The sequence below is a fragment of the Phalacrocorax aristotelis genome, chromosome 1 (assembly GCF_949628215.1).
Source record: "Phalacrocorax aristotelis chromosome 1, bGulAri2.1, whole genome shotgun sequence".
Classification (NCBI taxonomy): Eukaryota; Metazoa; Chordata; class Aves; order Suliformes; family Phalacrocoracidae; genus Phalacrocorax; species Phalacrocorax aristotelis.
The window spans coordinates 138,430,874-138,458,054 of record NC_134276.1 but is presented as its reverse complement, the minus strand read 5'-3'; the positions used below and the strand labels follow the sequence as shown (position 1 = coordinate 138,458,054).

Here is a 27,181-nt window from a genome sequence, read left to right as displayed (position 1 = left end):
ACCCTTTAGAAACAAGAAAGAAAAACTGGGGTCTTGTTTTTCTTGCCTGCTTTTCTGCCACTGTCACTTCACTACAGTAATTAAGAAAAACACAGAAAATGTAAACTCTAGGATAAAAATCTTCCCTTCCTCCATTCATTCTTTTTTTTTTTTTTTTCCTGGAGGCTTTTTATCAGTTTGTACAGAATCATGTCCCACAAAATGAGTTGGTTTATTGAGTAATATTATAACTGTTCTAATTACTGAAGGAAGTGAAAAGTCACCAAAACAAACATATTCAGTCTGCTAATTTTACTTGCAGTTTCTGAAGTGACATAATGCAGCTTCTTTTTAAAGCTTTCTTGAAAAAACAGCAATTTCCTGTGTTTATTTTGTCTTCTCTTATTTCAGAAAAGTCTCTCTGATTTGTGCCAGCAGATGTGATCTTCATGATAGAAAGATTTTTACCAACAAGGAGTTTTAGTTGGTATGATCACTGGAGAAATAAAGCCCTTTGAGTATTACTGCCTTCATAGATTTTTAAACAAATATTGTCACGGGCCTTTCAAGTGATTGTCATTTAGGGTTTTAAAAAAGAATAAACTCAACATTTAGTTACTAGGACCATTGTATAACAACTTGTGATCTACTTTATGCCTTAAAGTTCTGCCTTAAACTCAATCCATTTTATTCAGCTGAGTAGAATGGAAACTCATATGGTATTTGTTATCTTTCAAGAACTGTGACAATCTGTTGTAGGACTTTTTTATGTTTTAAAATTACAATAGCAGTGAGAGTAGAACGTTTACGTGCTCATCTTATTAAAAAAGCATTTCATGGCCAGCATGGAAGCCAAGTGGACTAGACTGTAGATTTCACTGTGCTTTTTCACTGCTTTGACTTTAAGTCAGAATATGCATATTTATAAATGAAACAGCTATTTTTAAAAAAAATGGACTCTTGGCCAGAGGGTACAGCCATCTACCGGTTAAAAGACATTTCAGGGACAAATTTTAAATAAACTGCAACAATCAAGTTACAAGCAATGGGGAGAGAAGTAGGGGATTATAGATATATAAGGACCTGTCAAGTTGCATGGTTTGCCAAAAGCACTATTTTGTGATGTAATATAAAGATTTGTCCTATAAGCATTAAATTCTGAAAAAAAAACAGTTTTATTTGCAGCGGGGACAAGAACAGGAGGGAGGAGGAAAACTTTCTAGAATTCAACTCAAAACAAAAACTGAAAGTGTCAGAATTTCATGTAAAAAATGTCACTGTCTCACTATGTCAGAAACAAGCAAGCAATAATATGAGGAAAAGGCAGCTGGTACAGACCAAAGATTTAGTCACACATGGGTCATAGAAAATATCAAAATCTTCTGACATAGCCTTCTTGTGGATACACAGTGTACTGTACTCTATACTTTTCTCAATCCTCAGCAAACGCTAGAATAGGATTTGCTACAAGTCTTCCGCAGAAATTTTCTTTACCTAACAAAGCCAATATGAAGATCATGGCATAGGCTGACTATGCACAGAACGGTGCCTGAGTATCACAGAACACCTTTCATGGTCTGTTTTTACTAGAGTTCTTAAATATGCTACTATTTGCTTACTAAAAATGCTATGCAAAAAAAAAAGAAATGCTCTGAATAATCTATTCATATGATCCCATTGGTGATACACAGAACACATTTTTTTAAAGCCTTTATAAACCAGACTACCAAGTTCATGCTCAAGAAAGCAAAAAAATCTGAAGGGATCTTTAACAGACAGTTGCACAGAGGGCGAGAGGAAGAAATGGCCTCAGTATAAAACCGTCGTCCCATAGGAATGCTCCCAAGAAGACAATATTCTTCAGCCACAGCAGTAAGCATGAACTCAGGTCTCTGTCAAGTATCAGTTGTTAACACTGTACAGCTCCTGCTAGCTGAAGAACAACCAATCAAATAACATTTAAGACATGAAGTCATGAATAAGGAAAAGACAAAACAGTTCATAAGAAATCAAAGCTCACGTATAAGAGTAACTAATATATTTGAAATCATAACGACAGCCAATTTATTGCATTAACTGAGCTCTGAACTTTCTTTCATCAATCTGTCTCTAAAAACAGATTTATTCCATTTTTCCTACTCTATGGTATGTAAACCCTACCAATACTGAGAGAGAATGAAAGATTAGTAGATTACTCATATTTAGTACACCCAGTTTTATAACATAAGAAAGGCTATGCTTTCACCCTGCCTAAGACAGACACACCATCCTGGTTATCCCTTTAGCCTGTGTACACGCTCACTGAATACAGAGCTTCACTGTGAAAATTCTCAAGTTTCTGAGCTAAGATTTTTTTTCCAAAATTCACATGAGCTTGAAAGAGAACACCCTCACAACCAGATAATTTGAAGAGGTAAAATTAATGCATAAAAGAAACTTCCCTATGCTTATTTGCCACTAGCAAGAAACCAGAAATAGAGATTCTACACACAGTGCTCCTGTATTATTCTGATTCCCACAAGAAACTCCACATTGTTTTCCCTTTTTTGTTTATAAAGTTACAGTTAACTTGAGTGTCGCCTGCTCGAGAGAAAACACGCTGTTCATTTATTACAAGGATCAAGCAACATAAATCTGCAGATGCTGCACTTACCACCCACAGACTTCTGAAACATGCATACAGGTAAGCTCTCATTACACCAGTGCCTACTGTTTAGGAAGCACAACAGCACTGACAGTTTTACAGTACATAACAAGGCCCACGGCCACTACATAAAGTCTGTCAGGAAAACACGTTCAAATTCTAACAATATAGTCTTTAGGGAGGAAGAGTCCCATTTGATCTGAACAGTCATTCTAAAGCCTTCAAATGCCTATATTTTCTATGATCGCTAAATACAGAGCATAATTTACTTCACTTATTGTTTGGCTCCCTGCTTTTTGAATAGACCGGTAGCCAGTTACTGACTATTTTTGCTCAGAAGTTCACTCGACCCTTTCTGAAGAAAATGTAAGGAAGTCATGCCTAGAATTATTTGTAACCATTGTGGTCTACAGAGTCAAATTGCCTTCTCTGCACACAAGCTCAGTACCTCTCTGCATTGTCTGCCTCTGCTCCTAAAGCACTGTCGCCTCTCCCTCAGAGAAGTACTCAAAATGGTCTTCCTGTGAGACTCCTGCCCACAAAGAGCTAGGCTTTATCAAACCATGCACCAGCACCAATTCCATATTGCTACTTTCAAAAGTAAGAAAAAGAGAGGAAAACGGGAAAATAGAGAAGGTGGGAAAATAGAGGGGAAAAAGGAAAAGGCATTTGTCTCACAGCCACACAAAACTGCAAAATGCACAACTTCTGCAAAACCTGACATGGGAAACTTGTCTGGGAACACTATGCTTTCACACAAAGGCGGCAGGTTCAGAATTAACTTAAACGCAGGTTTGCCATGAAAGCTTTACAAATCTTCAGACGCCAATATATTCTGCAAAGTTCCATACAAACACCTTAACATGCTTGAGTTCACCTGAAATTCATCATACGCTAACAGGAGAAAAATCCTATCCATGGAAAAAAAAATAAGAAATATGCACATACTCGAACTTCAAAACAAAGCAACAATTTGAGCTTACACACAGACACCCTGAACTGCAGTAAACAGAAACCAGTAGTGATAGTGGTTGAACGTCTGGTGAAATATGGGAGCTGAAGGGATTTGTAATTTAAAGAGAAGTTAACACTGCACGTTGTTTTCTAATAGCTTCTGGTTCAAGACTCATGCAATATCTCTGTTTTTAATACCAACCATCTGTACTAAACTTGAAATGTATCAGAGCTGCATATCTTTAAGATACAGAAAAAACAAATTATGTAACTACTGGTCACCAGCCCAATGTCCTTTCTGCCTTATAGGAAACACAAGTTTCTGTTACTGGGAAGATACCCAAACTGTAACATTTTGATTGCTGATGCAAAGAAGGAAATAATTTTCTGCAGTCACATTAGAAAATATTAAATCATTGACAAATACCTTGGAAAACCTGCTGTGCCTTAATTTATATTTGCAAGAGCTAAAAGAAAGAAGTAATAAGAGTTCTGGTGCGTCTCAGACTTCTACTCGTATAAACAGAGCTTGCTCCTGCCTATTGCTTATTAGTCTAAAAGTTGTTCAACTTTCAGTGCAGAGGTGAGAGAAAGAAAAATTCTACCTCTGCAAAACTCATGGACTCAAACTAAAAATAAACCCATTTCTCCCTTCTCCCTGAAATCCTTTTCTGCTTTTGTTTGTTTGTTCTGGATTTTATCAGTCTCTTTTTCATGCTGGCGAATCATGTCTCTGACACAGCTGATTCCATTTATCTATCCTGGGAGAAAACAAAAGCTAAAAATAACTCTTTTGGGGTTTCTGCTGGGTTTTGCACGAGAAGGGACTGAGTATGTTCATTCCAAGCTTGTGCGTCAATGTTTTGCTTTATCTTCGCCGGGGTTGATATTTAACTAGTACCATGTTAGAAAAAGAAAAAAAGAAAGCTTTCTGCTGTCCATAAAATTCCAAGTTGGCTAAAATTTAACAACATCTGTGGCAAATGAAAAAAAAAACTTTCTTAACATACAAGTTAATACTACAGTATTATATTTGCAAGTGGGAGCTTTTTTCCCAAAAGCGCTTTGCCATTTCTTGTAACCACCAACAATAAAATGCACAGGTTCTATCAGGCTGCAGTATTTATGCTTAAAAAAAATTTTTTTTCTACTTTGAAAGACTCTAATGATTTAAAAGTAGTTCCTAACTTTAAAATATCATTGCAACCAATAATCAGTCTCATACAGTGAAAGACACTTCATTTGGGCTGGGCTGGAAATCTTGCAGGAACATTTCTATGATCCCAGCGCTTCTTTCTCCCATTTGTGTTAGACATACCTGAGTCGCTCACTGTGAACACAGCCACAGGAGAAGTGTTTTGATGTCTGTGGCTTATTCTGTGAAGTGCAGTGGGTGTCACTATTTCTGGGCACTGGGAATTTTTTGGGCTAAGTATAGTATGTGTGCAGAGGGAAATTTCAGGTCAGTATTGCATTTCATTAATTTCATTCATGTAATTCTAACCATAAAAACAAGAAATTGATCGTTGGGTTATCTGCTTATGCAGCAACTGGGTTCAAGACAGATTTTCAGAAGAACTCACACTAGTTATAACCAAAACTCAGATTTTCAGAAAACTCTCAGCACCTGGCATGATTAGGGATGAGCACTTCAGGCTCTTTTCTCTACATGCAAGTGCCCTGAGAAGTTAAGTTCTTGAAAACCAAGCTCAGCCTTTAGTCTGAAAGATACACATTCAAAATGAAATACACATTGCATGCACCAGTAAAGGTCATATTCTTCTACCACATCTTAAAGAGAAAATGTGGTGGTTAAAGTAAAAAGAACAAAGAACCATTAACAAAATCTTCAGATGGTTTATGAATGCTAGTATGAGTCACTGGAGCGTGACTGAGATGTACAGAGAGTCAAGATGAGTAACAGTACCAGGAGCTTAGCCCCAGCGCATCAGGCGACTGACCTTTTAACCTAGTTTTGTCTGTTCCATGCTAACTGCTCATCCCAAGCACCCTTTGCTTTTGCTTAGGGGGAGGCAGTGGTGCAGGCAAAATAAACCTCTTTAGGGCCTGCAAACTCAGCACAGGAAGATGAGGACACTTGGGCAGGTAGCTACATTGTCCTTTTTGGTACTACTGAAGCGCTGCCAGCAGTACACAGACTTCTGGTTTCAAGTCACCTCACAACATGATCCAAATCACAGCTGTTGGCTAGCTTGTTTGTAAAAGAGAAATGAAGGATCAGTGTGACTGAAAATCTATATACATAAAAGAAAAAAATCCCTGCAGACTTTTAAACATATTTGGGGAATGCAGTGGAAATACGTATCAGGAAAAAATGATGCTACATTTAAAAAGAGACTCTAATTATCTTTTTCAACATTTAGCAAGATTAGTGACTGTGACATACACAGCAACTTGCCAAAAGAAAGCAGATAAGCTCTAAGGAATCCAGCAAGAAACATAGATTTCCCTAGCACCAGAGTGGTCCACAGTTAAGAGGTATGACTTTAGGGAATCACTAAAAGTGGTATTTAAAAAGAAGGTGGTTAGAAGAAAAACAAATAAATCTGACAACTGCCAGTAGTATCATAATTGAAGTAATAATATTCATTTTCCAGATCTTTCAGAAAATTCAGACTGAAAGCCATAGGCAATGGACCACAGCAAATCAAGCATATCAGCTTAGAACTTAGGAAATAGTACTGGGGTGGCAGCATTTGTACGTTCTACAAATGAAATATTGAGAGCTCTCTGTGCTAAATACAGCTAAAGTCAAAGTCACAAAGTATGAAGGGATTTCTGAAAACAATATTCATCAAACAACAAAAAGTTACTTCTGTAAGTCCCTTGGCAAAACTGCCCGTGATATCACTACATTCCAGGCTTCTTACGCTGACTGAGCTGGAAGCATTTAAGTTCATGAACTCCAGCCTCTCATAGACACTCCTAGTACAGTTATTCTAACTGGGGCCACAGTGTGCTTTTCAGAATGTTCCACACCTAACCTTGAAGTGAATGTGTGCATCTCCTTGAGAAGGAATAGCTTGTTCTTCCTCCATCTCCCAGTAATGCAATTGCTCTGTTCTGTATTACACGTTACAATATATGAAGCAGCAGCTTTTTCAGATGTTTCATTGAATACGAATAGAGTGGGGATGCAGTGACTACAGCTTCACTGGGTTGTGGTTGTTGTGGTTGCTCAGCTGCAAGCCATCTTGTATTTCAAGATCAAAATGAACAACAGAGGAAAAGGAAGAACAAAGTGCTACCTTGTAGAGACAGCAGTAGCAAAATATTGACAAAACATATAATTTTATCCATATCCAAGTCAGTCGCATTTACAAGGCAAGTACATTTGAAGTGTACTTGTTTAACAACACAAAACAATTTATATACAATTTCCCATTCCATTTGTTCAGACATACCTCCTTTGGGTTCAGAAAGGATTTGCTGTTGCATCACTGAATATACCTAGGCAAAATATGATATTACTCGCTTTTCCCTTATGAATCATTTCCAAGAATGACCTACAAAATTACTCTGCAAAATTTGTATACAGCTACCAAAAGCGAGAATCACTCATTTTTACTTGCAAAAGCATAGTTATTTAGAAAGGCTGATAGTTGGAAGTTTTCTTTCAAAACACTCATACCTGATCTGCAAACTCTTTGAACTTAATGTGATGCTATTTTCCTGTTATTTTTCAGCATGCACCCATATTTTAGCTGGAGAACTTTTAAAGAAGGTCTATGGAGGAGGTATAGGCACCCATCCACAGTGTAGGATTTGGAACAAACACAAGTTCTACCACAGCCATAACATACGAAACACAACTTTCCAAAGCTAGCATTGTATTCAGTTTTCAAATTAAAAATGTGTCTATGCACATACATGCAAGCAGCTTATAATTAGAAGCAAAAGTAACAAAGCCTGACACTACTCAGTGACATGCCTCCACGCCAACAACCATCTACAGATACGGGAAGTGCATGATACAATCAGTAAACATGCATGATTTTCCTCTATTGCACTGGTCAGCACCAACGCTACACAATGTCATTAAAAAATCCAAATGTTCTTTTTCATCCCTGGAGAGAGCCATGGGTGGGACTGGAGAATTTACTATTGCTGAGGTATAGTAGGGAGGAACAGGAAGAAAATAACAGTTTGTAATTCAACCTGACCTTTAAAAATACTCATTTACATCTCTTCCTTCCAGTTCTGAAATCACCAGCATCCTAAAAATGAATGCTTGTTATACTGCAGCCTCTCTCACAGTGGGAAGCAGCTGGCACAAAGGAAGTATTAATAGGGCCAGGTGGCACGTCCAAGTGGGCTGTGAAGAAATGTGGAACCGCCCAGGCCTTTTAAGATCCAAAAAAACTGTGGCAGAGCAAAACTCCATCTTAAAGCCGTGCAGAAAATAAACAGGAATTCAAGACGTAGTATTTTCTGAGGCAGAACTGAAGTACCTCGAGACTGCCTTGGAAAACAGCTTCTCTCCCACTGCTGCTTAAAAAGAAGGGATGTGGGGAAAGAGGGATATGTTCAGTCTAATAAATATGCAGATTTCTCCTTGTCACTCAGTGCACTGTTGAATGGGTCTTCTTCCTAACCCCTGGCCCTTCTCCTGCACACTTACTTCCCTTAGCCTAGGCTACTCGTCCAGTCAAACCCAGCACATCCCTATTTGTTCAGTCTCTCTTTTGAACAGTGTTTCTGTTTGGCCAAATGTCCAATTTAATGCTCTGAAATTGAACTTTTTTATTCTGCATTTTTTCTCTTTAAAATCCCCTAGTTGGTGAATTCATAATATGGTCTTATTGTTCTTGAATGCAGATATATCTGATGCAGGATACTGTAGCTGAATGTATTATTTTGTTGCTTTTTTGCCTCTCACTCCCTCAGTAGATATCAAGTCACTTCTCTTAAAATGTGCACTGTACGTAAACATCTGCTGATGTTTAAGTGAAAACACAACAAGATGCTTTGGGGCACATGTTTCAAATGCAACTGCTTATTTTCATGTTACTATCCTTAAACAGAACTTTCTAAATAAGGAACAGGAAAATACATCAGCCTGAATTTCACATGCTTTTGTACACTATCTCAGTAGCATCCATTAATCAGTGTATTTCGACCTGGTTCAGCTACAGTCATAGGCAAATAAAAGGCTGGCCATACCATTAATGTGCCCATATGGAAAGTGAAAGAGGGCCAAGAGTTTGGAAAGTTGAAGTTAAGAAAGATAGTTCCATAAACCTTGCAAGCCTACATAGAAAAAAAAAAAATCTGTCTTCATTATATTCTCAAAGTAAGGAACTGTACCAAGATAATGAAGGATTTCTTTCCTCCCTGTATATTCTCAGCCTCTTCTACTGGGTCTTTTGCACATATTTAAACAGATAAGCAGCCTGGTAAATATCTGGTGCTGTGAAAAAGTGGAAGCAGAGAAGCAGAGGGAAGAGCCAGACAAACATTTTTGGAGGCAGCACAATCTTAGATCACTTTAAATTGATTGTGAAACCACAGCCATGAAAGTGAGAAACAGTCAGGATTTCTGTAACATATCAGTAAGACAACCTGGAAAGGAGCTAGTGAAAGAAAATTAAGTACTTGGTGAAAAACAGAGGGATCTATTAGCTAATTTAAGAAAAAGTCTTGATTGCAGGTTCACGGTTTAAATATTGCTTCTACTTCTTGAAGTGTGGTTTTTGCGGGGTTTGGTTTTGTTTTGTATTTAAATGACTACATCAAAGTTCCCAATGATTTGCTGCCTTAAGTTATTCAAGCGATTTTGGAGACTCCCCAACAAGATAGCTCTTTTACCCAGAGGAAGCAGTTTTCTTGAGCCACGCCTTCCACAAAACTAGACCCAGAGAAAGCTTCACATATCATTTTTTCTTCTGAAGGATAAAAAGGACAGAGAAAAACTGATCCATCCTTCTAATATGTGTTCTGTAAGAAACCTGTGTGAGCTCAAAAAAAGGCAAAACCCCAAATATAAGCACACCTGGGGCTTTCTATTATTCTTTGTCCAAAGTGTCCAACGTTTCATGTATCTCTACCGTAATTCACTTGTAATTGCACTCCCTACTCCTTTTGTTTATTGAAACTCAATAGAATTTTCTTGAAAACCTGTTCTGTTACCATTTACTAAATAGCTGATTTTTAACAGGTCATTTTACTTCCCTTTTCTATTCCCATTTTAGTCCTCTTGCATCATGTTTCTTAATTCAGTTCTAAAAAGAAAGAAGCAATATTAAAAAGTATTTGGAAGGTACACTGGCCTGTGGTTTATTTCAACAGTTATCATTGTTAATTAAAAAAAAATCCAGGGGAAGAGTAAGCTTCTGCTCCAGAGGACAGAGCAGTCTGCATTATCAATGTTCCTTTGCAATGGAAAGAATTCTTCTTCACACAGATAAATGGCCATTTATATATGATTGGTAAAAAAGTGCTTGTCTGCATTTTCTCAGGAGTATTACCTACTGATTTTTTAAAAAGTGTAATTTTTCATCTGAAAACCTCAGAGTACGTTGCAGGACTCTGGGAGCTTGCAACAGTCTCACTCCAATTATGAGGTACGTACTCTGTACTTCTATGAATGGATAAAATGAGGCAGAGGCTCAATTTCCCAACCATGGGATAATCAAACTCAGTAGTAGAATGAAGACCAGAAAGCATGCTATGCTTTTACAAGTGCTACAAGAATTGTTGCGCTTCTCAAAGTATTTGACACGATCATATGATAGGGCTTGTCTAAATGAGCATGGTAAGGTTGGACATAGAGAAAAAACATTAACCATTGTGAGAGACTGTAAGAATTTACATTCTTCCTTTAGCATGGCTAAGGTAACTACACAGTGTAGCTGAGAATCTCACTAATTAGCTTAATTTTTCGTTAAGGAACTTACAGAATTAAGCACAGATACAGAATGCATGCAGGGCATTTCTTGGTACAGGAAAAGGAGAAAAGCACAAACAAAACCAGACTCAACGTTTCAGTCAGGTGGCCATATGTTCCTTTATTTCACAAAGTTCAGATCTCATTTTTGTCGGCAAATCAACAACAAACTTCTTTTCTACCGTCATTCACTTGACTTTTTGCCAATGCATTAAAGCATTTTTTCCCCAAAGGAAAACACATCCCCAGCATCATTTACTACTCCCCCTAAAAATACTTTACAGCACAGCATTACATGCATACTTTTGACAATTGTGCTTTTTGAAAACATCTTTCTCTGTAGAAGTTAGACAATGAAAGGTTTTTCATGCCAGAGAGATACTGTTTTAAATACGTGCTACTGACTAAGAACAGACAGTTAAGATAATGTTCATTTCTTGTCTTTATAATCATAAAACATTTTACTGTATATAGGTACAAGCCTGGGTAAGCCCACAGTCATCTAGTCTTGTAACCCCCAAACCCCCAAAAACATCATAATACATCAGTGTCTGAAAGTTCTTTTGACTCTTACCTACCAACAGAAAAGTAGAAAAACTAATTTTATAACACTTTCTTATGCAAGAGGGTTTTTTCTTTTCCTGTTGTCTCAAACTAATAATTCCTTTAGCCAAAATTTAACATTGCTTTAGATGTAAAACATTTTTGCAGATGATTGTCATTAAGGAACATTAGAAAAGTCAGGTTATTAAAGTTAAAAAATAAAATGCTAAGGGTCCTATAGCTATGATTAATATCAGAACAATTTTTACCATCCTTTGTGTTACAGACAGAAATTCCCTTTCACTTGTTCCACAGATATGCAAAATGGCATGTACAAAAGACGAAAGACATGGGATCTGCAGAAAATGCAGGTTGACAGAACATTACAACAAACACGATAAGTATTCCTTGGCTAAGTAGTGAACAAGCACTGTGTTTATATGTCCATAATCATTTGAAGGAAACGAAGATAAGGTCTGTTAGTTTGTTATTCAAAACTAACAGATGGATTTTAAGACAGGGAAGATTGAAGTTGATTGTCAGAATATTTCCTTGATGGAAAAGTGTGTTCACAGGTCTCATACTCAGTATCATGGAGGATTATAAAATTTATATACTCCAGTAATATCAAAGGAGAAACTACACAACCCCAAACCTGTTTCCCATTTGTGATTTGGACTTTGTGGACTGTATTTGTACGAAAGGTGTCTTTCCATGGGTTGTTGTGCAGCAGTCCCAATCCCTTTGCACAGTGAGTCCTCTTTGAAGTCATGCTTTTGTAGCAGACACAGGCTAACACATGACCCTTAGAGCCTGCCTACATATGAACTGCAACCAAATAGCTCATGGACCGCAGTTCACAGTCGCTCAACACAAGCTCATGTGTAAACACCACGGTATACAACCCATTTAATAATTTGGGTCCAGAGCCTGCACAGAGAAGTTACTCCACTGCACTCTGAGAATAGCTCAAGCTAATATCCCGTGTCAAGGAGTTCCTCAGATTTCTCCCTGCCTCCAAAGACTTTTATTGCTGGCTGCAGCAGCAACACTACAGATTTCACCTGCCAGAGCACAACTGGTTGCTAGTCCAAAACAGGCCAGCTGTGTTTACATAAAAGAACTCAAAATGACTGTAAACAAAAAGACCTTGAACTTAAATTCTTTCCTTCATTTTCCTACCTTCCAATAAACTGAGGCATTTTAAAACAGGTAGATAAGGAGGCTGTGGCTACTACTGTGAAGGATATTTCTGAAATAAAGATGAAGTCATCCACCTGAATTGTCAGACAATTCTATATTATTTCTTTGTTACCAGACAGGGATACTGAAACCAATGAACAAAGAGAAACTCCTTACCCAGGGAGAAGTCTAACTGTTGTCAAACTTTTATATTAACCTTGCTCTGAGAGTGCTAGAAGAAAAGCCACCTCAGACAAGTAGTGAACAGAACAGTGTTGTCTTGAATAGCAAATTCTATAATGAGCTCATGCCTCTCCTGTTTGTGAAGGAGATAAACACTTACTGAGCAAGGAACAGGCAAAGATAACGTTGGTCATAGGTCCTGTTTTAAATTTTCATGCATTAAAGCATCACAATTCCTCTGCTGAAATCAGGGATTTTAGAAATGTTCATCACTGTGGCTTAAATGATACAACTCAAAAAGATGACAAGTTTGTGATACTATGAGGATTTTGTTTTTTTAATTGCTATCATTTTATTGTGTAATATTTATATGAGATAAAGACTGAAAGGGTAAGGTAAGGGCATATATTTTGGGTTTTGTTATTTCCAATTTAGTTATAGAGGCCTGAGATATAGGCTGTGGCAAAGTCTTTAATCCAAACATCAAAAAGACGTTTTGAGCACTAGAGGGCCCAGAAAACTTTACAATATACCTATGAAAATCCCAAAATAATTTTTAAAAGTTTTACATTCATCTGCTGGGACATTTGTTTCTCATGTCAAATAAAGCAACTAGTAAAATCTGCTAAACCATGGCTAGGTGTTTATCTATTGAAGGTGAAGAAAGCTGCCCTTGCAAACAAGCACTTAAATTTTATTTTACCCTAGGCCACCCACAGTGTGTTTACTCATCACACACACAGACTTGCTGTAAAGTAAGCAGGAGGATAATTCTGACAATTTTCAGGATTTAATACTATGCATGAGTAATAAAATTAAATTCAGAGTCCAAGTAAATATTCAGGGGTTCAAGCACACAGGTTGGTTAAGAGCTTTCACAATTAAGAAAACAAACACCAAAAGACATCTAAAAAGGTGTAACATAATATCACAGAAAAAACCTGACCTCTGTAACACAGGCATAGACTCTGTTTCACAGAAGTCCAATAGCTACCTAAGTAATTATGCCTCTAAACTTATGTTTAACCAACGACATACAAGGCTGACTGCTCATTGTAGCAAGTGAGTAAATTTGAAGGAAATGGGGATAACACCCGAATCTTAGCTTATCAATTACATCTCCACGGCGGGGACCTGCTGTGATGTTGCTGAAGAGATGTGTTGACAATGAAAGATAAAGAAGATAAAGACTTTATTCCCAGTTTTCCAGATGCAAGACGTTCTTCCTGGGAAAAGTTTAAGGCCCTCTGAGGATGCATAAACTCAGATTCTTGACCAGCTAGAGGGAGCAAACTCAGGTGTTTGATCATTTAAAAGGAAGTCAGAGCTCAATGAAGGCTACTTCTCAGCAGAGAGAGCAAGATCAAATTTTGTTGTCCAGGGCTTTCCCCAGACTTAGGCACACACACACTACTCCTACTGCACAAAGAAGAGGAGGAGAAGCTGGAGAGATTAATGAGATGTTGAGGTGGTTATGGATGATAAAGGGAGCCGAGAGGAGGCAGAGTAAGCTCTGAAGTGGTCAGCAAGATGTGCAAGGGAGCTCTTGGTAAGAGTGAGGGTCCTTTAACTTTCATCCAGACTGCTGGTTTTTTCCCTGCATCTATTTTCCTCTCTTTTGAGGCACGAGCTCCCCATCTCCTGTCCACCTCTCTATCACAATCGACAGAACCTGCACTCGCGACCTAACACAGCACCTAACTGATCCCTCATCCTCAGGAACAGCCATTATACCTGTGCCTCCAGTGTTGCTAGGGGAAAAGGGGGAAACAGGAGAAGAGAGCACTGGCTTAGCCCATTCCTGCTGCTGAGACATCAAAGCTCATGTCACAAAGCAATTTTCCCTCACTGACAGCAGCAGCACTGTATAGAAGCAGCAGGGATAACTAGCTTAATAAATTGTACCTTATTTTATTTAGAGTTGACCTTGGGTTTCCCTGCAAGAGAAAGGGTCAAAACCCTCAAGGTACCATAGCAGTTCCTTGGCTAGCAAGTTCTCCTCAGTGCATGTTTAAACTTAACACTAACAGGCTCATTTTCTATATTAAAACTTAAGCAGATCTTGTCAGGTGGATAACATGAGATTAACAGAAGCCTTTCACTCAAAGATACACATACAAGGTGATGCATACAAAACAAATTGAAACTGTTCCTACATTAAAAAAAACCAACCAAACAAAAAACCCACTTAATTCTTTGTCAAGATGAGAAAGCATATGAACTTCCACAAATAATGAAATTCTGAGATGAAGTTGTCTAAAATTTGCATTTTGTGCAGCCGCAGCTGAGAAAGCGTAAGAAAAGAACTAAATACAGGAAGAGTACATGCTTTGTTTATCTGAAATCCCTGGTGAATGCTGAAATTTCCACACATTTCAGTTTAGAAATAATTTTTTTTAAAATAACAAAATAGCTATGTAAGCACAGAAACATGTGGAAACCTCTAGCAAAGCTGCGTCCAAGAAAACAAATACCAATTACATTGTACTATTGGATTTGCAGTACTGTAGGGACAAGTCACCGAACCTATTGGAGGGAACCCTTCAGTAGCAACTGCTGAAGTAAGAGAAACCAGCACAAGAACTGCTTTATTAGCTCTTTGAGATTTGTTTTCAAATATATTTTAATACTAATGAGCATCACATATATTGTAGACAGCTGACTAAATAAAAAGGCCATCAAGATTATCTATTCTTGCTAGTCCTTGGGTGCAGGCAGTCTAACTAACGTAAACCAGAAGAGATAAGTATCAGTAACTTATGAAAAATGCCATTACGGCATGCTAGAAGCAAAACAGCCATGTGAAATGAGAGGAACAGAACTCAATATAGCGTGCAATGACTGTAAGCTTCAGTGCCCACATACTAAGCTTTCTGTACTGTAATGGTCTGATACATTCATTTTGACCCAGAGACCAGAGATAAATTGTCTTAGCAATACAAACAAACAGCTAAGCAATTAGGGCAAAGTTTTTGGAGAACATAGTGATAACATCTAAAAGCATTGTTGGGTGATGGGGAAAAACAGCCCTGGAGATAGGGAGTTTAATCTGAAGTAAGGAGAGAGTATAATTGCTTCTCCAAATTACAATGCACTAAAAAAAAAAAAAAAAAAGACAGACAAGCAACTGGCACTGGTATTTGTCTGGCATCTATTTCAGTGTATCCAACCTAAAAAATAACTGTCATTGTCCCATTTGGAGTTGATCAAGTTTTGCCTATGAAAAGAAAGATTTTACTTGTGCAGCTGTTGAAGTGTCAGAGCTGAGAAATCCATGAGGAACCACCAGGTTATAAAAAATTTCTATCACTTAAATTTCCTTAAAGTAACTTATTAAAATAGTTTCCAAGCACTGAGGTTAACACAGTAGTCAAATGTCCAAAGCAACAATTTTATCTATCAGATTTTACGTACCAGCCCTAAACACAGATGTATATTAGTTGCAATGCAGGACATTGCTGCAACAATGTCTATTACCCCTAGGCACAGAAGCAGACATAACTAGTATTTAACCTAAACTGTGCGTCGATTTAGCTATGAGTATTTGGTTACTGCTTTAAAACTTTGTGCAAAATGTTATCTATATAAAACCAAAGTGCTATCTACATTAAGAAATAAGTGAAACATGAGACCTAAAATACATTCTTTCAATTTGGATTGAGTGACCCAAGAAAACAGCCATAGCAGATATAAAATAATCTCTTGAAGTAACACTAATTTTGTTGTTGTGAACAATTATTGTCTTGTCTAAAACCCTAATCGTTTTATTAGATGGAGATGCCTGCTTATTACAAAATACCTAAATTTGATTTTAGTGAAAAATTTGCCATATGGCGGAGATAAATGCATATTGTCTTTTACTGAAGCTGAATGCCCAGTGATCTCATAGTGTTCACCTAAGGAATGACATTGGTACCGTTTTTAAATGCATAATGAAATGAATTTGCATACAGCAAGTTTTTTACTAAAGAAAAATCTTACATGGAAAAACAAGTTCTTTGAAATACATTTAAAAAGTCAGTAAGACATTTTGAAAGATACATAATTTAAACATTTGTAAGAGATGTGGTTTTGGAGCTGCCATAAATGATCCATAGTCTTAACTCCATATAACAGAAGGAGCTCACATCACAGAACAGACCTCAGTCACGTCATCTGAACTCTGATGTCATTTAATGCATTGAAAGTAAGCATATTGTGTACTATGTTGCAGTATACAAAAATCTATAAAAGCTACCTGAATGAACAATTATTTATATTTCAATAAGGAAAAATACTTTTTAGTTCAAACCCCAGTATGAAACATCATAACTAAATTATGCCATTTTAATTTGTGATCAATATATTATTTTACAGGCTATTTCTAAAGTTTTTAAATAGATTTTTCATAATATAATTAATTATGAAATACCAAAGAAATCACCCATAAATAGCATTCTTTAACTACACAACTCTTCTCCACATCTGTAATAAAATGTTCTTTCCTATCTCTTTCTCTTCCTCTAACCTGTTAATCACAACCTATCAATTAACAACACTGAGCTCCCTTAAATTTCACTTCCTGTTTCTGCATTTTTCTCTGTCTGATACAGCCCTAGAAAAAATCTCCTACAGCCCTCCTTGTCTGTAGGAGGAACATGTTAGACAGCCAACATCATGTCTTAAGTAGGCAGGCTATAGAGATGAAAAGTCACTCTTTCAACTATAAGGCAGGATTCTGGCTTGCAATGATATGCTGTCAGCATAGTGCTCAGAAGCATATCAGTATAACACTCAGATATTAGCAAGGTAAATTTTATACCCCCTGCCTTAGAAAGAATATTAGGGTCTTTTATCCCAGCCCTCCCCTCCCCTGCCACAACTTGAATTCCTAGGAAAACAAATTGTGTCTTCATGCCTTCAAGCTTTCCTTCACTCTTTTTTCCCCCCTAATGCTTAACCACTCCCCATCAGCAGGGGTGGGCTTTTGATTTGGTAGGTGGGCTACCTTACTTTGTCGCAAGAGCAGCCCAGGGAAGCAACTGCAGAAGGAAAAAGGAAGGACAACTGGTATATGCAATTTCTAAAGTATTTTTTCTGTTGAATGCTGCCAATACAAAACACACACTGTGATGTGGCTTGTGGATGGAGCTAGACCAAATCAGGAATGACCTATGTATTTCAGTTGCAGACACCATGAAATCCTGTCACTGTGCTTTTCCTTTCCCTCAAAATACTTTACACAAATGGACACAGTGAACGCAATGAAGTGCCTGTTACTGGAATAGGTATAGGCATATGACTCATACACATCAAATTTAGTCTCACGTAAAAAACATTAAAGTTGAAACTATTGCAAAACCACAAGATCAAGGTGAAAAGAAAATGGATGCTCTTTTATTTCTACCTATGTCATGTTATGGTAAAGGACAAACTCACACTTTGTGCATTGCAATTATCATGTTTTTTTCCACTGATTTCCAGCAAAAAACCCCATACTTCAATTTACATCTTTCAAATTTCATCACGGATGCATGTAAATGCAGTTATCAAATTGTCAAGTGTCATGGAGCTCGATAGGCACAATTTTGTGAGTTGTAATATGAATCTTTAACTGAAAACCTCAACAAATTCTGAGGCCCAAACAAAGCCTTTATAAAATGATTCCTCCCTTTACTAGTTTCATCCCCACGCAGACAAACAATACTGAAAGCTATGAACCCAGCCTACCTCTTCACACCCTTTTCAATAACTAATGAAAAAGTTGCCTTATTTCCATTCTCTAACTTGCTACCAAGACAAATAATAATTTCTGGGTAAAACAAAGCCACAAATGAGAGTTTTTTACTTTGGTCTTAAAAGAGAGGCATTCTTTGCAAACAGTTCCTTATACAAGACCGATATTTGCAGCCATACATCCCAGAGTCATCTCACCCCCTTCATGAAAAATTCCATCCCTACCTTGAAATTCTGTGAAATTATTAGAAAGCTCATTAAGAAAAGTTTACTCATATGAAATGTCATGTTTTTGTAGAAGCTTCTGTTCCAAAACAACCTTATATTTCAGACTTTTCCATCAGATCTGAATCATTTGTTGCACAGAGGCTTACGTGAGATATGCACTTAGTTACATTCTGACAACCTTCAGTGTGCCGTTACAATAGTCTGTTTTCCAGAAAAGAAAGTATAAGTACTATACCAAGTTGAGCCTTTGGGGGCTGGTTAAGTTTCTCATTAAACTGACGTTCAAGCACATGTAGCATTTTTCCTTATCGTGGCACCTTCCCAATTTAACACTGGGGAAATTCAGATGCTTGTAAATTAAGTTTATAAGGAAGTTTGTTGAAATGACAAATCAGATTTTGAAAAGTGAAATGGGAGTTTGTGTGTCTCATTGCGTTATAGTGCAGTGCCCTCCACTGGCTAAATGTCCTCACTTAAAAATAGAAGAGCAAAAATTCTCTGAAAAACTACTCTTGAGGCTAAAAACCAAAAAATACTCCAAAAAACCCAGAAGTGGTGTCAAATTCTTAGAAAAGGTTACCACATAATGGCACCAATTTATACTAATACCAGCCTTGCTTTCATTTTACATGGTAGTAAAAATACTTTGGGTGCTGAAATAAATCCTGAAGCATCCTTTTTAAAGAGTTCAAAATTAGAAGTGACAAAATGAAAAGAGGCAGTACTAAAAAGTGTAACTTAAAACGAGGCCTTATAATGGTAAAAAGCATACAACCAGATCAGTAATTACTACTGTCTGTTGAATTTTCACTATTTTACTTTTTTCAGTTCAGAAATGGCAGACCCTCATCTAAATTTCTCTTTGAAGCAATTAATAGTGCTTTTGAGTGCAGTGGACAGAAGTAGCTGCATCAGTACTACCTATATTATATGTACCTAAGAGTGAGGATTAATAAGCACCAAGAGCCAATAACACAATGCCCTCCCTTCATGTTACTGTGGGTTGCCCACTTATTAGTTTTTCATCTCTCCATCTCACTTCATTTTATGTTTGTTTCAAAAATATGGATGAAATGTAAATGTGGGGGTGGTAGGCAAACATCTTCAAGAATATTTTGTACTCCGACTGACCTTGCTGCTGTCATTTGGCCAACCCGCTCCTCTTGGGTGATGTTACCTCTTATAATACCATTCCCTTCACTAGCTAGTCAATGTCCAGTATTGCTTCACAACTTTCTCCAATACCTGTATTAGCTCAGCGACAACATGGGCAATATTTACATGATACAAGTGCCTGATCATGCTTTCAAAAATTAAGAACGACAGAATTTTAAAATAATCCATGAACATGTGCAAAAGTACAACAAGGGGTACAATAGATGTAGCTAATGATTAAGGACCCTAGCTGCCCCATCTTAGTAATAAAAGTGTTATTAATGAGCTTTCAGTAGACTTAATAATCCTACACAAGATTACTATCTAATTACTAGATCTAATGATACCCAGTGTGATAGATTTGCTGGTAATAAGGTGAACAATTTCATTAGTAAGACTAAAAGGAATAAAATATAGGAGGAAGTTATGCTAAAAATACAAAGATAAGTGGTGTTTGCACAGATACACAGTAGCTGCACGCTGTTGGATTTTCAAGCAGAGCCAAAGAAGGACACAAAAATATTCTTAAGGCCCTGACAGAACCTCCACTGCCATCTACAGATGGAGGGAACAACTGGAAGACTGAAATAAAGCTGAAAAGTGGATTTAACATCCCTTTTTCAAGTGCTGACTGATAACTTTAAAAGGGGCATACAGCACCTTTTTAACTGAGCACATCTATTGGAAGCTTTAAGATCTAGCACAAGCTTTACAGCTTGATCTATTCACTTTGTATAAAATTTCTGTGTTAGCAGGCAATGGAAGAAACTAGTCATATTTCTTCCCTGCCAATCCTATGATAAACTACCTCCACTAGAAAAAAAGAAAACCCAACACTGTTCCTAAACTTGTTTTTAAGGAGAAAAGCTTGATGCCAAGACTAACCATGAAGCATCTTCCTTACTATAGTTGCACGGATTACTAACAACGGTAGGATTTTCCACTCCAGTTGAACAGCATTGCTAAGTGTCCCTCTCCAGTCTCTGTAGTTCTGGTGAAGTGGGGAGCAGCTTCCAGGTAGCCCAGACGAGTAAAAACAACAAACAGGAATAACATCTTTGCCTCATTAAGCCTCAGTCCTCACAGAAGGTTCTGTTCCTCACTGAAGATTGATTTGTTATACTCCTTTAGTATCAGGAGTATGATGAAAGAGAACAAGGCATTCAGTCACCCTCAGAGTCTCAGTTTCCCGTGTTACATTGTAGGCCATGAGGTCTTGCAGCCACTGCCTTACCTCAGACCTATCTTTTCATTCCTCCTCAGAGTTCTTATATAGCTTATGGCAATCAACCATTTCCCCCCCCCCTTTTTTTTTTTTTTTGATAAAAAGCAGATATTCCCACTTCCTTTCATTGTGCAATAGCCACATAGTAATGCTGGGTCATTCTGCTAATAATTTTGCAGATAAGATCTCCCTTGTACAACCTAAGAGCTGTTTTTCATACTATGAGCTTGAAAGAAAAAAATTAGAGGTGAGAATGGTGGATATCTGGTTGCTTGCTGTCCTGGTTTCAGCTGGGATAGAGTTAATTTTCTTCCTAGTAGCTGGTATAGTGCTGTGCTTTGGATTTAGTAGGAGAATAATGTTGATAACACACTGATGTTTTAGTCATTGCTAAGTAGTGCTTATACTAAATCAAGGACTTTTCAGCTTCACATGCTCTACCAACTGAGAAGGCAGGAGATGCCCAGGACGCTGGGAGGGGGCACAGCCAGGACAGCTGAGCCAAACCGGCCAAAGGGATATTCCATACCATATGATGTCATGCTCAGTATAGAAACTAGGGGAAAGCTGGCCGGGGGGGGGCTGCTGCTCAGGCACTGGCTGGGCATCAGCTGGCAGGTGGTGAGAACTGCATCGTACATTGCTTTCTTTGTATACTCTTCCATTATTATTATTACTATTTTATTTCAATTATTAACCTGTCTTCATCTTAACCCATGAGTTTTTCCAGTTTTGCTCTTATAATTCTCTCCTCCATCCCACTGAAGGGGGGGAGTGAGCAGATGGCTGTGTGGTGCTTAATTGCCGGGTGGGGTTAAACCACAACACTTCTACATTCATATCTCCATGTTTCTATTACATCATTTTAAGACCTCAAAATGAAATAGCCATTTTCACAGTCATGTTACACACCGATTATTACACAGGAATGTGGCAGGAGTACATAAATGCTTTCTAAAATTTTGCATATAATTCTTTTAGCCAGAATTGTATTAAACACACAGTTCCTTAACTCTGTTGCAGACAGGGCCTCAGAAAGAAGAGCAACTGTTGGTCTCACTCTGAACCCATGAAAAGTAATTAAGACCCCACTTTCCTGTGGGGAACAGGTGTAGCTATCACTTCCCTGGCAGCCTGTTCCAGCTGAAGAGTTATTACTACAGCTGTTCAGCTGACAGCAATTACCATGGACGATGGTCATTGTATGTGGATCTCACCTTCTAAAGGTTTCCTCCCAAGAGAGCTGACGTGATGACTGCTGAACTGCAGCATTACACTGCTTTCTGCTAAAAGACCAACTGACATTTACCTTTACATGACCTTAGTGAGCTACAAAACGCGTTCTCAACCACAGTTGCTTAACCGTGCTGACATATAGAATTTCTAACTTTTGCTTTTCCTTACAGTGAAAAGAGCTTTAAACACCACAGTTTTAAACCACAGAACTCTGAAAAACAAAAACAGGATGTCTGTTTCTAAAGCTGGTGCTGTGTGTATTTTTCCTGAGACTGTGCTATCTGGGACCAGGTTGGTGTAATCTTTCAATACAGTCTATCGGCCAGATTCTCTCTTTCCTGCTGGAAGGTTAACTCTGGTGTGTATGACAGAAAATATTTTCATGGCCAAGGGTTGCTGTCATCACAATCTGTGTAACAATAGGACCAGTGGGAGATTAAAAAAAAATAAGGCTTAAGGTTACATTCAGTGGTGTCCTTTACTCTTGCAAAGCTCCAGTGCAGCCAGAAAGAATCCAGAAAGAGGCAAACACGATTTGCACAATTCAGCATAGGAACAATCATAATAAAAAAGAAAATCACATATAGTAGATGCTCTCCCTTCTCACAGAAGATGCTCCCTGCTCCTTAGTCATGCATACCAAGTCTCTGAAGGTGGAAGAACATTTGCTCCTTCCTTTCCAGAATCTCTTTGCCCCCTTCGATGATCAACAGGCACTGGATTTATTGCATACAACAACTCCAGTTTGTGACAAGGGTACAAGTTAATACCCCCCGGCCTCCTCCAGGTTATTGTGGTTTGAAACTTGAAATCATGGGCCAACAGATATGACTCCTCTGTAAATACAGGAGCATAGCAAAAGAAAATTAAAAGAAGCAAGCAAAGGAACAAGTAGAGGATTCAAGGCCATCTGAAATGGGATGCCTCACCAACTTCCACACCAACTCCAAAACCTCATGTCACCAGTCTCCCTACATGCTGGGGAGGGCTGTCAATTGCCACAGCCTTACAGCTGCATGTCCCTTAATCAGGGGTAACTTACAGGGCCTCTGTAGTCCTATAACCATTCCATGTAGGCAGCTCTCTCCCTTCCAAGATCCTTCATGCTACACTGTATTCCGTTCATACAAATTTTGCTTCAGTTTACACAGGACCTCAACAAGCTGCTCACTTGTGCCCATCATTTTAGCTGCTCTTGTTTCTTCTTCTTCAGCAAGAGTGGATTTTGATACTGCAAGAGTATGTTAGTGCAGGTCCACAGGACTTGTAGTTGACTATCTTACTTGTCAGTCAGTTAAGCCACGTACCCATCCCCAAAGGCTGTGTCACCTAACACAGGTAAAGCACATCTCAACTATAATTTCTGATTTGAAACAGCTGCTGGTAGTGACTGGCCTTAAATGTTCAGAACTAGGAAGAAGAATGAAAAAATCCACTAAGCTTTGCTCTCATTCTGATGTGTATTTCTCCTTTCTTCCTTTTATCACTTACCACACTTATACACACTTTGAGAGGTTTTATTTGCATTTTTGTTCCTTATGGACACAGCTTGAGAATTAGCAAGCTTACAGACCTCAACAGCATCAGCTCTTTCCTCTAAGACCTTGTAATACATATGACAGGCTGCATCAGACAAATAAATAGTCCTGCCAACAATGGATAGGAGACAAGACTTAACAAAAAAAAACCAAAAAAAACCAAACCAAACAAAAAAAAAACAAAAAACCAAACAACACACCAGAAACCACAGCCCGCCACTTGCTTAACCAGTGCCATTTGGAGTAATCTCTTTCCTCTTTCATTAGTAAATAATTTGTCACAGAGATACAGGAATTTGCCATGTATTATATTTACAAGCAGGCCTAATTCTATACTAGGTCCTCTGTCCTTCTGTCAACATCTGTGTGCATACATTAGGAAATTAGGAAGAAAGAGGGGCTTCAAGACAACATCACGGAGAAAGAAGTGGTACTATGCTGAATCAAACTGGATGAAGGATCCATCTTCAAATTGCTTGATTTTACACCTTCCACTGAAAAAATCAGGTGATATAAAGAAAGTGCAGAGTGGTTAGAAAGAAAGAGAAAAGTGATAAAAATGAAATTTCCATTCCAGCTCTAGAAGTAACATTCTCAAGATTTAGACCTTCCCTAATGTATAACTTAATTTAGATACTGTTACCAATGTATTAACCACTGAAACCTGGGCAGAGCTGCAGCCCACTGAGCTAGTTTGCTTTCTTAAATAGTAGTATCACCAGTTTCCAGCCAGCCTGATAGATTTTGCTGAGTAACCACTTTAGTTACTGTGAGACTAATGCACACATGCAGACTGTGCAACAGAGGTTTGTCCAAGGTAGCATGGCTCCGGGGTAGGAACTCTATTCTCCTGGGACAATATCTGCCTTCCCACACAATGAAGGGAGTCTCAAAGACCGTATGGCCAAAAGTAAAGGTTACTGCCACAAGCAAACAGCCCTCCTATCACACGTCTCGCATAGAGAATTTCAGAAGAATCTACTGGTCCCATTACAGAAAAAAAAAAATCCTCAAAACATTACAGTTGTAGACCTGACTTCTCCTGTTTAATAATCAACACAGCAGCTTACAAAGTTTAAAAAATGACCAGTTACTGGCTTTGGAATAAAGGTATAGCATGAGATTGATTTTGTAACTCATAAGGCTTGTTGAGGGCACGGAAAACTTTGCCTTTTGGCAGCTTGACAAAGTTAAGCTTGACTTCACAAAGAAGTGCTCCATATGAAACTGTCATCATCAGAGCATACTATCATTAAGTGTTATGTGAAAGCCATGTTTTTGCTTACTTTGCAAACTGAGAAGGTTCATTGCATATTTACACACCTTTGGCTGAATTCTACTCTTAGAAGAATTTTTGTCTAATTCATTGAGTGCTCTACGATGAAGATTTGTCGCACTGGTTATCAAATGCATATTATTCCCAAATGAGGTAAAACCACTTTCCATTACATGGTTCACTCTAAAGCCAGGGGAGGAGAACGGAATCTAACTGGTGCATAACTCCACAGCATGAAACAACATCTATGTGAACAAGCAGAATATCTCTATTCTAACCAGGTAAGCACACAGAATAAAATTGGAGCTTTTACCTGGGGCAGGGAATATATATTTCCCCATCACAAATTCCAAGACACACTAGTGTATGGGATACATTACTAAGAGCAAAGCAAAAGGCATGCTGTTTTGGAAAGCTCGCACACCAAAGCAAGTATAGCGTACATGAAGACTGTTAATACACATGAAGCACATAATACACATTAATACACATGAAGCACACATGAAGAGTGTTAATACTGCTGAAAGACAAGACAAATATTCATGCTAAGTATATCTAATATTCATGAGAAGGCATATGCATATCAGCCAAACACAGTGTTAATATCTTATTGTTTGAATTAGAAATGGCAATTTACAGCCAAGATAGATAAATACATAATGTTCTGTGCTTGTCCAATGAAGTTCATAATTTGAATAATGAGATACTATGTTTCTACTCAAGAATCAGGACAACTCTTAAATGAATGCATCCTACTATGTAGAATTACACACATATAAGATTATCGGTGATAAAGGTAAAAATTGGCATGCTTGACTTCAGAAGCGTAAAACTACACAAAGTGATGTTTTGACTCTGTTTTTACATAGTACCTTTATAACATTATATTACATCTATAACTTTTGACCTTATGTTTTCTGTACATTTGAAGTTCATGACAAATATTCAGAAGCTAAAATTGATACATTTGTTATATATAATGGGAAGGGAATGGAATAATCATTAATTTAGCAATATTTATTTGCAAACGTATTGTTTATATGTACCTGACATCCACATCACGAGGATTTCATGAATTTATAATATACTACTTTAAACCCTGTAGAATATTACTTCAAATACTCACCATATTTTAATTTTTTTCGTTTGTATATTTGATTAGCTTTCTGCTATTCCTTTTCTTACTTTCCACACAGGAGAGGAATGCATTTAAATTTTAATATGAGCTGGAAACACAGACACAGTTTGCAAAGTGTACTATAGAGCATAACATAAAATACCACTATTTTTCATGCACTAAATAGCACAAATAAGATTAGAACCATTTCATTCCAAATGCAAATCCTGTGCTGGCACTGTGCTCCTTAAAAAAACAAAACAAAACAAAAAAAAACCACAAAAACAAACCAAAACAATTTGAATGGAACAATTTATAATTCTCTGATTTGAAGCAAGGCCAAAAAAATAGCATGTTGGGAAAATACAAGCACCAGGACATCCTGTATAAAAGCATAGTATAGTTACTATAGATTTAGTAGACATATCAGCTGTATGAGTTATCTGGACAGAAAGTAACCATATGATGTGAAATAAAACATCTAAAAAGCAATCACACTATAGATTGGAACCACATTGCTTTCAAATTCATCCTGAACACTATCATCTATATTTTTCCCTGTCTGAAGGCAAGTGACAGTTTTTGTTCTTCTTTTCAGTCTTGGCTATTTATCAAAGGGTTTTTCCAATGACAATTCCACATTTCCTTTTGCAAGAGGGAACTCCGGTGAGTTTTCCACCAACATTAACATAACATCCAAACAACTAGTTAGACCTTCATGAGCTTGTGCCAGCTGTACTGTACTTTTAGGCCATATATCCCTACTAACTCAAGAGTTCTATTCACCAGCACTATTTGTATCAGTTTCTGCATTTACGATAATGCCTTAGTGTAACACCTGGATGCTCTGGTCCATCCAGACCTTGCTGTATGCTTTAATGCTCTGCTTCACATTTGAAATTTACTCCTGATTCCCCATCCCCAACACTGGTATTGTACGTTACAGGACAAAAGCATGAAAGGTTACTCAAAGATCCTGTCAAAACACAATATGGAGATGTCCTGCATGAAGATACTATTACGCTTATTTCAAGAAATAGGCATTTGCTAAACCAAATACAAGCAATGTAAGAGATCATTCAACAATTCCAGTGAACTCACTGATAACGGGCACTTTCTGTACTGGTCAATCCAGACACCTTCAGTATCTCTAATAATTTTGCTTTCATATTTTTGGAACATCATTTCCTTATAAGCGTACCTACTTTGTCAAAATATTATACATAATGTAGCCTATTTTCAGACTGTATCTATAAATGACTATTTTATTTACATTTCCAGTTAGTTCATACCGTATCC

General features: G+C 37.6%; 1 protein-coding gene across 1 annotated transcript in view; it reads right to left on the bottom strand.

Annotated features, from left to right (window-relative positions):
- Nucleotides 1-27,181, bottom strand: part of LOC142065609 (potassium voltage-gated channel subfamily KQT member 1-like) — a 516,224-nt gene that overhangs the window by 382,615 nt on the left and 106,428 nt on the right. The window lies entirely within an intron of this gene.